At 34.6% G+C, this 10,459-nt stretch overlaps 1 protein-coding gene across 1 annotated transcript in view; it reads left to right on the top strand.

The window, feature by feature from the left end:
- Positions 1 to 340: 340 nt before the first annotated feature.
- The window catches only part of LOC129939608 (long-chain fatty acid transport protein 4), a 30,409-nt gene continuing 20,290 nt past the window's right edge, over positions 341 to 10,459 (top strand). Inside the window, exon 1 of the mRNA XM_056047682.1 lies at positions 341 to 605. The gene's annotated coding sequence lies outside the window, so the exon portion shown is untranslated. The remainder of the gene's footprint in view (positions 606 to 10,459) is intronic.

Raw genomic sequence — 10,459 nt, 5'->3', positions numbered from 1 at the left:
TATGGTAATAGATAGATTACATAATCCCGGTATATCAAATCCCACAGATCTACAACTATCTGAGAATGACACAAAACCGATCGAAAGCCAACTTTTGACTTATTCTCGGTCAAACAATTTGATCCAAAGTCACTACCAACTGCGATCCCCGATAGATAGAAGAATTTTAAAAGCTTCAAAGTTCTTTAAGCCTTTTAATACAATTGAGACCGAGAGTGTACAATAAGTAATATATATTTTAAAATTTTTATATTTCATTCGTACCGCTGCCGCAGCGGAACTATTTCAAATACAAAATATACAGCTGACATTTTTGTAGATTGTCATACGCGACGCGAATTAGTCACTGTTCGAGCGTGGAAGCGATCGGTCGTTGGGAATTGTGTGTACCTATCTTAAAGTTAAAGAAAAGTATCTTGAAGTATTATTATCGATTTTTCAAATAAACTCGTCATCGTCGTCGTCGTTGAGTAACGAGTTCGAGTTCTGGATTCCGCGCAGTGCGGTTAAAAAAGTGCATAGTGGAGTAAAAATTCTGACAGTTTATTTTTGTTCGGCAACAATAAAATTCGTCTTGGATTAAAAATAACAAAATCTAAAATTCGGTAGGGAAAAATCCATATTTCAAATAAAATATTCAATTCTATCTCAAAATCAAACATCTTTTTGTATGATGATGTCGTAGGTGGTTCTCAAGTGTTTATAAGTTAATTGACATCTTAGAAGCATTGGAAAGAACTCCAAACAAAAGGACAGAAAACACACCATAGAGTGTCAAGGTCCAAGCAGTCTATACGTACATCGATATCTGTATGCATATGATTCTTTTTTATTCTATTCACAATTATTCAATGAGATACTCTATCTCATATGACTGCGGAGACCATTAACAAGCTTAAAGACAGCAGTGAGCGGACAGATAAAATCGCTTGCTGTTGCTAGCATAATCTATGTTGTTGTTTTTTCGTTTTCGTTTTCATTTTCGCGTTTGTTGTTGTTTTTGTTTTTATTTTGCGTTACTGTCACTATTCACATCACACACCCACACAAAAGACTTCGAATGGGGGTGCTGTGTTATCACATCATATTATGTCGATGTAGATGTCGCTGTCAGTGTCGAATGCTATAAAAAGCTTTTGTTTGTTTTGTTTAAGGTTTAAACTTTAAACGATTGGCTGAGGTTATAAATGGAAAAAGAGAATAATAAATGTAATTCAAAAATGAAAATAATATAAACAGAGAACAGTGGAAATTCAATAGATACGATTATGACGTTTTATATCTGTCAAATCGGTTTTCATGTGTTATCTGTCAGATGTTGGCGTTGTGGTGTGTAAATGTTTGCTTATAAATAGACAAAGAGTATGTAATCAGTACAGTGAGTCAAGTAGCTTTTCGTGGGAATTGAACTCGGAAAACCTAAGTTAAAGTTAGTTTTTTTCCTTTAATTGTATCGAAATCGGGGCAAAGATTATCACCAACATTTTTCGATGTTCAGGTTTTTTTTTAAAGTCTGCAATACTTGGTTGATTACCTTTTCTTTGCATATTGCATACCCTCCCCCCTCTCAATCTTCCAAAAATAAAATAAACATCTATCAATTTCTTTTTAAAATTGTATAGGTACTAGTATTTTAATGAAAAATGCTGTACTTTTGGCAAGCAATGTGTGCACATTATTGATCCAAAGTTAAAACTCACTAAGAGCCGTTTTTCTCACAACAATTTCAACTCAACTTAAGTATTTTTACTCTTAACGTGTGATTTTTTGTTTCTTCACCTAAAATTGACAGTTAAAGAAATAGATGTTGAAAGAGCTAACTGACAGATAAATATTTTAAAAATAACATGAGAAAATAATCTATTTTCTGGTTCTGGAAGCGAAGATGAGGAATTCTTGTCCGTTGAAAGAAGACAGTTGAAAATATTCCCAGTAATCAATCTGAAGTGGTTTTATTTACCGATTTTGTATTATTATGATTTGTCTTTATTTGGCAATATCTTCAAACCTTATTACCTTTCTCTATGTAGTCAATTATTTTGTTTTTAAATAAAACGGGCTATTTAGCAGAGCATTTGCAACAAGGTAATCTACTTTCTCTACGGAAAATACCACTTTTAACAACTCCTTGCTTTTTTGGGTCATGACCTTTTTGTTTTTGTCAGCACAAACCACCAGAATTTTTGTTTTTGGCAAATTTCTAATCTCTTTTAAACTCGGTTTGTTGAAAAAATATAACTTGGTTATGTTCAAACTCATTTCTTATTTCATAATGATCTTATGGCTGAATCACAAACACGGTTCAGCTTCGGCTTCGTCTGCGTTAAGGTGGACTTGCTTCGAGGTTGCTTTGAATGACATTTCTATTATTTTATCCCGCCAAAGAGAAAATATTTTGATCGTTGACATTTTTTTACAGCTGTTGAGCTGTCAAACAAAGCAAATGTTCAGATATTTGAACTAGAGCTTCCGTTTGGAGTCACATTACGTTACATTACGTTCTTTTCCTTACGATTGTCAAACGAAACGTGAGTTCGAAGCTCCATTGTGATAGCATGCATTGAATTCCTATGGCTGAACTCGTAAACGTCAGGTGAAGCCGAAGCTGAAGCGTTTTTGTGATTCAGCCATTAATCATTAGAACTTTGATTTACAAGTGGATATGCGGATGTTTTTAATTAATAGGATTATAGGGCCCAGGATATCAGAACTCTACATTGCTTTTTCCTTTCTCCAAAGGTACATACATTTCAGATCACATTTGCATTTAATGTGCTATAGAAGATTTTGGTGTAATAATTATAAATGTTCAATATGTAATAGAGACTCATGTTAGAAGTGATTGTGTACGGTTTTCCAAACCTGGACTGTTTGTTTTTCACTTCAAAGATTGATAGATCTTCTTAATTTTGATTGAAAAATGTTAGAATTGGCTAAAAGGTGCTACAAAAACAGCTAGAAGAATGTGCTGCTCCATTCAATCGAGATCTTAAACTCCTAGAACTTACAGTTTATTTTTAGAACTTCGACAAGAAATGAGCTTAAAGTTGTAATATAAATATGTTTTGAAACATATTAGATGATGCTATAGCTAATTTTGTTCCTTTAATAAATTCAATAACTCACAAAGACCGATTTGGTTTAATAAAAGTTTGTCTAGTTTAATAAATTTCGGAGCTAAACTTCGTAAAAGATTAAGATTTTGGATTGTTTTCGTGAACAAATTATTAGATCTAGGAAAGAATTCTTAAGAAGATTTACTTATAAACAATATATTTGGTCCCTTGAGTCGAAAATAAAAAGTAATCCGAAGTGTTTTTGGTCATTTCTAAATACTAAAAGAAAATCAATTGGAATTCCTTGCAGTATTTCTTACAATGGTATTTTTTCTGAAAAATTAGAAGATATTTGTATAACTTTGCTTTGTTTTTCTAATCGATTTGATTTGGGCTTAGATTATAATGAAACATAATCTAATATTTTCAATTCTATCATTAATGTTGGTGGACTTTATTAATCGACAGTTGATGTGTTAAATAATTTATTGTTGCTTGATAACTTTTCAACCGGGCCAAAGCTGCAAGACTAGCCTCTCATTGGGACTCCTACAAAGAATCCCTAAGAATCTACAAGAAGGCACTAAGGAAATCCAAGCGATCTTCTTGGCGATCTTTCTGTGGCATGATAGAAGAAACTTTTGAAGCCTCTAGGTTACGGAAAATTCTTTCAACTAATCCAGCTATGCCAAGCTGCTTGAAAAATGCAGACGGCTCCTGGACTAATTCAAGTAATGAATCGCTGAACCTACTATTGGACACTCACTTTCCTAGTAGTTCTCTTACCGAAACTTGCAACAGCTTTACACGTTCAAGTTCAAATACAACATATCCACAAGGTCTTCGTCTCAACATGCCTACTGTAAGGGTAAATCGGTGGAAACAGCGTTACACACTTTAGTACGCACCATCGAATATTCCCTCCATCATAAAGAGTTCACTATGGTTGCTTTCCTTGACATCGAAGGTGCCTTTAACAACGTGGACACATCTGCAATCACTTCTGCACTGACATCTCTAAATGTAGAGAGTTCGCTTCGGGAGTTAATTCATTTAATGCTTACTAGCAGAATAATTAATTCAAAACTGGGCAACTCTTCTAGCAGACGATTCGTTAGTAGAGGGACACCGCAAGGTGGTGTTCTATCCCCTCTCCTCTGGAACCTAGTGGTGAATGAAATCCTAACTAGTCTGGATGCGGAGGGTTTCAGAGTGATAGCCTATGCGGACGACGCACACTGGGGCAAAACACCACTAAAGCTGGCATTTAATACAATTTTAAAGTTGAGCTTTGATTAAAACTACCGTTTTATTTTCGTTGTAAATATGATAGAGAATACAAAATTAGAACGCGACAGTTAATTGGGAGCACGTGGTCTTTGCCAAATCGTCAAGAATGGAGCATTTGGTAATTTTTTTATCGAAGCCAGACGTGTTTTTTTTGTTTTGAGTGACAAAAGTAAATTGGGTGCAATTTTCAAAAAAAAATTTATAAAAAAAAAAAAAAAATACAATGGAATCAGTAAGCTCAGGTGTGTTGATTTTTTTAAACTTTTTTAAGAAGTTTTTTATTTTTGTGTTTTTAATATGTGGTTAAATAAAAAAAAAAAAAATTGTTTGTGTTAATTTTTGTATTTAGTTAATTATCTAAGCGTTTTAGATGTGTTGGCCGTCACATGACGTTAAGTGTTGTATCAATTTGTGACAAGTGGTTTGTCTAGTTTTAGAATCTGTAAAGTTTTTTTGCAGATATTTGCAGTCTTAAGTACAGTTGATTTTTTTGTTGGTGACGTCACTCTCGAAAAAAATATCGATTTTTTTTATTTATTTCATTTTAATTACTTCTTAGACCGAACAACTTCCAAAACTTTGTCGATTACAAGGGAAGAGCTGTATAATATAATAAAAAGTTCAAATTTGAAAGGATTAGACAGTCAGATTGAGTTTTTAAGGGAAGAAATTCAAAAACGGGTCCGATGCAGCGATGCTTCCAAAAAGGATATTAATGACAAAGTGACGGAGTTCAAATCGAAATTTAAATCACGCTGGGAAAAAGCTTATCGGAAGGAAGCAACATTCTTGAAAACAAATACTGCGTGGCTGAAAACACCTTTGCTTTTTAAATTTTCTGTTGAGTCTAAGCGTGGTCGACCAAAGGTTGCGTTTGAGGAATCATCAGAAAGATCAAAACGTCAGAAAACGGAACTTTTGAGAAAGTCCACGTCTATCGCGCAGTTGACTTACGCAGCTGAAATGGGTTTGAGAGCTTCTGGGCAGATAGATGCTGCAAAGCTTATGCGTGACGTGACAATAAACCCAAATCATGCTGAAAAATGCAGAAAAGCTTTGAGAGACTCAATTGAACCTACTTCAATTACTGGGGAAGAAGCCTTCGGGTTTCGGAAATTCTAATGACGGAAATACCGCCAGGAGATTTTTCGAAAATGCCGAAATCTCAGCTGATATTACAAAATTAGATGTCGATTTGATAAAAAAAATGCATATTATCATGACAGTGGTTGCTTGTGGTCATGAGGTCGATTGCAAAAAATTTCGGGAATTTGCCCATGAAACTGCGAAATATTACGTTGCTAAGTATCCTTGGTACTATATGCCTCCTACAGTCCACAAGTATCTCATTCATGGAAATGAAATTATTTCAAAAGCTTTATTGCCTATAGGACAGCTAAGTGAAGAAGCTCAAGAAGCACGCAATAAAGACTTCAAAAATTATAGAGAACATCACTCCCGAAAAAATAGCCGGAAAAACACAAATGCAGACATTTTTAATTTGTTCCTATTGTCATCGGACCCCGTTTTAACAAGTCTGCAAAGAGTTCCAAAAAAAAAACTTCAACATCTGCCCCAGGAAGCAATCAACTTACTAAAATCCCCAAACACACCAAATCAAAGTGGCATTGATCTGGCAAATGAGAGTGATGAAGACGAAGAAGAATAAATTTGTATTTCTATTATTTATCTTAAATGTTAATTAGTACAAAATATGTATATATATGATCCAAATTGTAACGTTTTAATAAAAAAAAAAATTAAAAAAGGAGTTTTTATTGGGCGTGTCTTCATTTTTTTTAAATGTGCAAACTATCATGCTCTAAGTAACCGTGCAGAATTTTCAAAATTTTGAAATTTTCAAATTTTGAAATTTCAAAAAAAGTGGGCGTTTTAGTAGGCGTGTCGAGTGGTCGGGTTTAAAAATATCTTATGAATGGTCTCCCAAGCTATCGTGCAAAATTTCAGGTTCCTAGCTGTAACGACTGATTTGATGCCACAAATTAGGGCATTCTGCCCCAGTGTGCGACGTTGCTATAGCAGTTTCAGGAAAGAATCTTAATATCCTTAAAGAACTCTTACAAAATGCCTTGGACAGACTAATAATCTGGGCTGATCGGTGTGGACTGGGTGTTACACACACAAAACCGAGCTGGTCTTATTTTCGAGGAGATACAAAATTCCATTTGTCAACCCTCCTTACATTAAAGGAATCCAATTAAAATTCTCAGACGAGGCCAAATACCTAGGTCTTGTCTTAGACAAAAAACTAAATTGGAAACGCAACGTACAGGAAAGAGTCAAAAAAGCTACTGTAGCTCTCTTTTCTTGCAAAAAAGCTATTGGTAATAAATGGGGTTTACAACCCAGAATCACGCATTGGCTATACACATGGGTAATCAGACCGATTTTAACGTACGGTGTAGCAGTATGGTGGACTGCTTTAGAGAAAGGTATAAACAGGGATAAGTTAAATAAAGTCCAACGTTCAGCCTGCCTATGTATATGCGGATCGCTTCGCACGACCCCGTCTGCGGCACTGGACACCTTGCTCTACCTTACACCTCTTGACATATTTAGTAAACAAATAGCTGCAAGCTCTGCTATTCGCCTCAATGCTTCGTCGCAGTGGACTAACATCAACATTGGCCACTCCGTAATTCTAAGGTACTTAGAATCAATTCCAAAGCACACAGACTACACCATCCCCCAACTACAATTCGACAGGAATTTCCAGATTTCTATACCTACCAGATCTTTTTGGGAGAATAGGACATTTTTAGAGGATGAGTCAATCCACTTTTACACAGATGGCTCAAAGACCAAAGAAGGGGTTGGTGGTGCGGTGTACTCTGAACGACTGAAATTAAGTCTCTCATTCCGCCTTCCCAATCATTGTAGCGTGTTCCAGGCGGAACTTTTGGCGATTAAGGAAGTCTTGTCTTGGCTCAAAGAAAACGTGATATCAACATCTGATATCCGTATTTTCTCCGACAGCCAGGCCGCTATCAAATCTCTGGACTCAGTCTCTACAAACTCTATAACAGTCCATAACTGTCGATCATCTCTAATGGAGATGGCGCAACAGTTAAATATTCACCTATGCTGGGTGCCGGGCCATAAAGACATTCCAGGTAACTGTAAGGCAGATGAACTCGCCAGGAACGGTACAGTACAGCCCATCCTACCACGTTTGGCAAGTACTGGAATACCAATTGCTACTTGTAAACTGCTACTAATGCAAGACGCTGTGGTGGACCAACATAACCACGTGTCAAGCCACAAAAAACATCTGGCCAACACTGGATTTAAAACGTTCAAGGTGCTTGCTCTCTCTAAGCAGATCGCATATAAGCTCGATAATAGGTGTCATTACCGGACACTGTCTAATAGGAAAGCACGCCGCGAGACTAGGCGTATTCTCAAATGACTTTTGCAGAAGCTGTATGGACGAGGAAGAGGAAGAAACGGTTCTTCATCTTCTCTGCACATGCCCTGCTCTAGCTCGAAAACGCAAGAATTACCTAGGAGAATTCTTCTTTAACGATCTAAATCATATCGGTATAATCAGCCTATCACGTTTCGTAAGGGACTCTAACTGGTTCCATTGAGCTTAGGAATAAGCCTCAAGATTCATGTGGTATCACAATGGGCCATTAAACTGGCCTTAGTGTGTCCGTTCCATCTTGAGCAGCCACTATAACCTAACCTAACCCTAACCTTGATAACAGTTTCTCTGCGGCACCGAACAATAGTCCACCTTTAGTTTTGAAATTTTGTAAATATAACCTTAAAACCCTACTTTGCTTTATTTTTAATTTTTCCTTGAAACAAGACGTATTTTTAGATACATGAAAACATTCCACTCGAATCTCCTTAAATGGATCAGAAACTATATTTGGTTGAACGAAGACAATATGTTAAAATTGGTGATGTTCTTTGAAATGAAATACCAAATTTTGTCGGTGTAGAACAAGGTAGTCATCTTGGTCCACTCCACTTTCATTTTATTTATAAATGATTTACCGAATTGTATTAAAAGTTCTAGATGTCTTTTATACTCTGATGATTTCAAGATTTTTAGTTTTGTCAGTTCTTCATCAGTTGCTAGTAAAATTCAATTGGATATTGATAATATTACCAAGTGGTGTTTTATAAATGCGGTTTAAATTTGAATACTTAAAAATGTACTATTGTTACGTTTCCTAAAATAAAGGATCCGATATGTTTTGATTGAGAAATTAAGAATCAGTTCTTAATGAGGTTAACAAATAAAAGGATCTTGGTGTGATTGTTGACTCAAATATTAATTTTTCTCCAAATTGATAATGTTATTTCAAAAGCTAACGGCATGTTGGGATTTATTTCAAGAACTTCTAAGTCATTCGAAAAACCTTATACTTTAAAAACTCTTTTTGTATCCCTTGTAAGACCTTTACTTGAATATTGTTGCATAATATGGAATCCTATTACACAATCAAGCATTTTAATGATGGAAAAGGTTCAGAAGAGATTTACAAAATTTGCTTTACGAAAGAGTTTGTAATTGATTTTAATAAAAATAGATTAGATATAAGGAAAGATGTATTAAATTTGTTGTTACACTATGTTTTTACCACAGTCAGTTTGTAAATATAATGTTTGATTTTAATGTAGTCTCCACAAAGTATAGTAACTTGAAAGACGAATGAATAAATAAATAAATTAATAGATATCTTTCAAAGATATACCAGAGAATTTTTTTAAAAAGGTAAGAAGGCTTACTTTTAAAGTTCAGCTGCTGATATATGATTCAAAATAGTAAAGAAAAACTGATTTGATATGCTCTTAAGTTTTTGTCAACTCTAGAGTTTCTGACAAATTGATAAATAATAAAGAAAATGCCTCTAGGTGCGTATTGTTCAACTAAATAAGTATTGAATCTCAGCAAAATGGAGTTTTGAAACATTTTTATACAGGTATTAAAAAAATGTTTTTCTTGTGTGTCTCAAAATCAGAAAATTTTAATTTTAAGCCTAAAAATATTAGTTTTTATAAAATTACAAATATAATTCTTCTTGCTTTGGAACCAAAAACATATCTTTGTTTTCACATCTAGGTTTTTTAAAAATTGGTCAAAAAGTAAAATATTTCATTGGAATTATTAGAAATCTCACTCTTAAAGGAATTAAAAGAACGTGACTTCGTGAATAATTCGAAGACCGAAAATCAACACCTTATGAAAGAACACGTATTGAACAATATAAAATGAGTTTTAGAATAAAATAGAATAAAGCTTTTAATAGACAAAATAAAACCATTATTTCATATTTTTTAATTGGAACGCACATACGTACTTCCACATATTAAGAGATAAAATGAACTTCTAAAAACAAAATATGAAGTGCCAGTGGTCCAATTAATGTGATTTTCTACCAAAATTTATCCATTTAATTCAATTTATCTACAAAAACAAACACACGCCTATTAACTAATAGGATGCTGTAGGTAATTTTCTTATTTAAACAAAACAAAATATGGCACTATAAACCTAATGCCACACTGTCTATGATTTGTATGGCTTGCAGGCCTGGGGAAGGTTGTTTAGGGGATAAACTTTAAATATCGTTATATACGACCTCTGCTCTATGTCGAGCAACTAAATCCCGGCTGATGACGGAAGCTTGTCGCATTGTATAAACACCACTTTTTTAATGGATAAAGCCTTCAATGTCATATCCACGAAATTTAAACACCACACCAAATACTGACAGCGTTTAACTGACTGTACATGCTGCCGTCATTTCAATTCACATGGTTCGACCATCTGTTGCGCCTGACTAATTTTAGATACTGACGTTAGTAAATATAGAATTTCACCTCAAGTTAAGAAAGACGTTAGAAGGAACTTGTGTCTATTGATTTTCCATATCGCCTATACTGTCAAATAGTGTTGTAGAGACGACTTGAGATAGAGAAACAGAGAGTGAGTTCAATGACATACCAACCATTTTTGCTTATGTCACTTACCAGACGAAACAGTTTATTTATTCAACTAGGTACTCACTATTTCTAAGGCGTACGCAAAGATAAGGTCGTCAAATTCAGCACCAAACATAAAAAATATTTGAGTT

The sequence above is a fragment of the Eupeodes corollae genome, chromosome 1 (genome assembly GCF_945859685.1).
Source record: "Eupeodes corollae chromosome 1, idEupCoro1.1, whole genome shotgun sequence".
NCBI lineage: Eukaryota > Metazoa > Arthropoda > Insecta > Diptera > Syrphidae > Eupeodes > Eupeodes corollae.
This window is presented reverse-complemented; position numbering and strand designations above follow the sequence as displayed.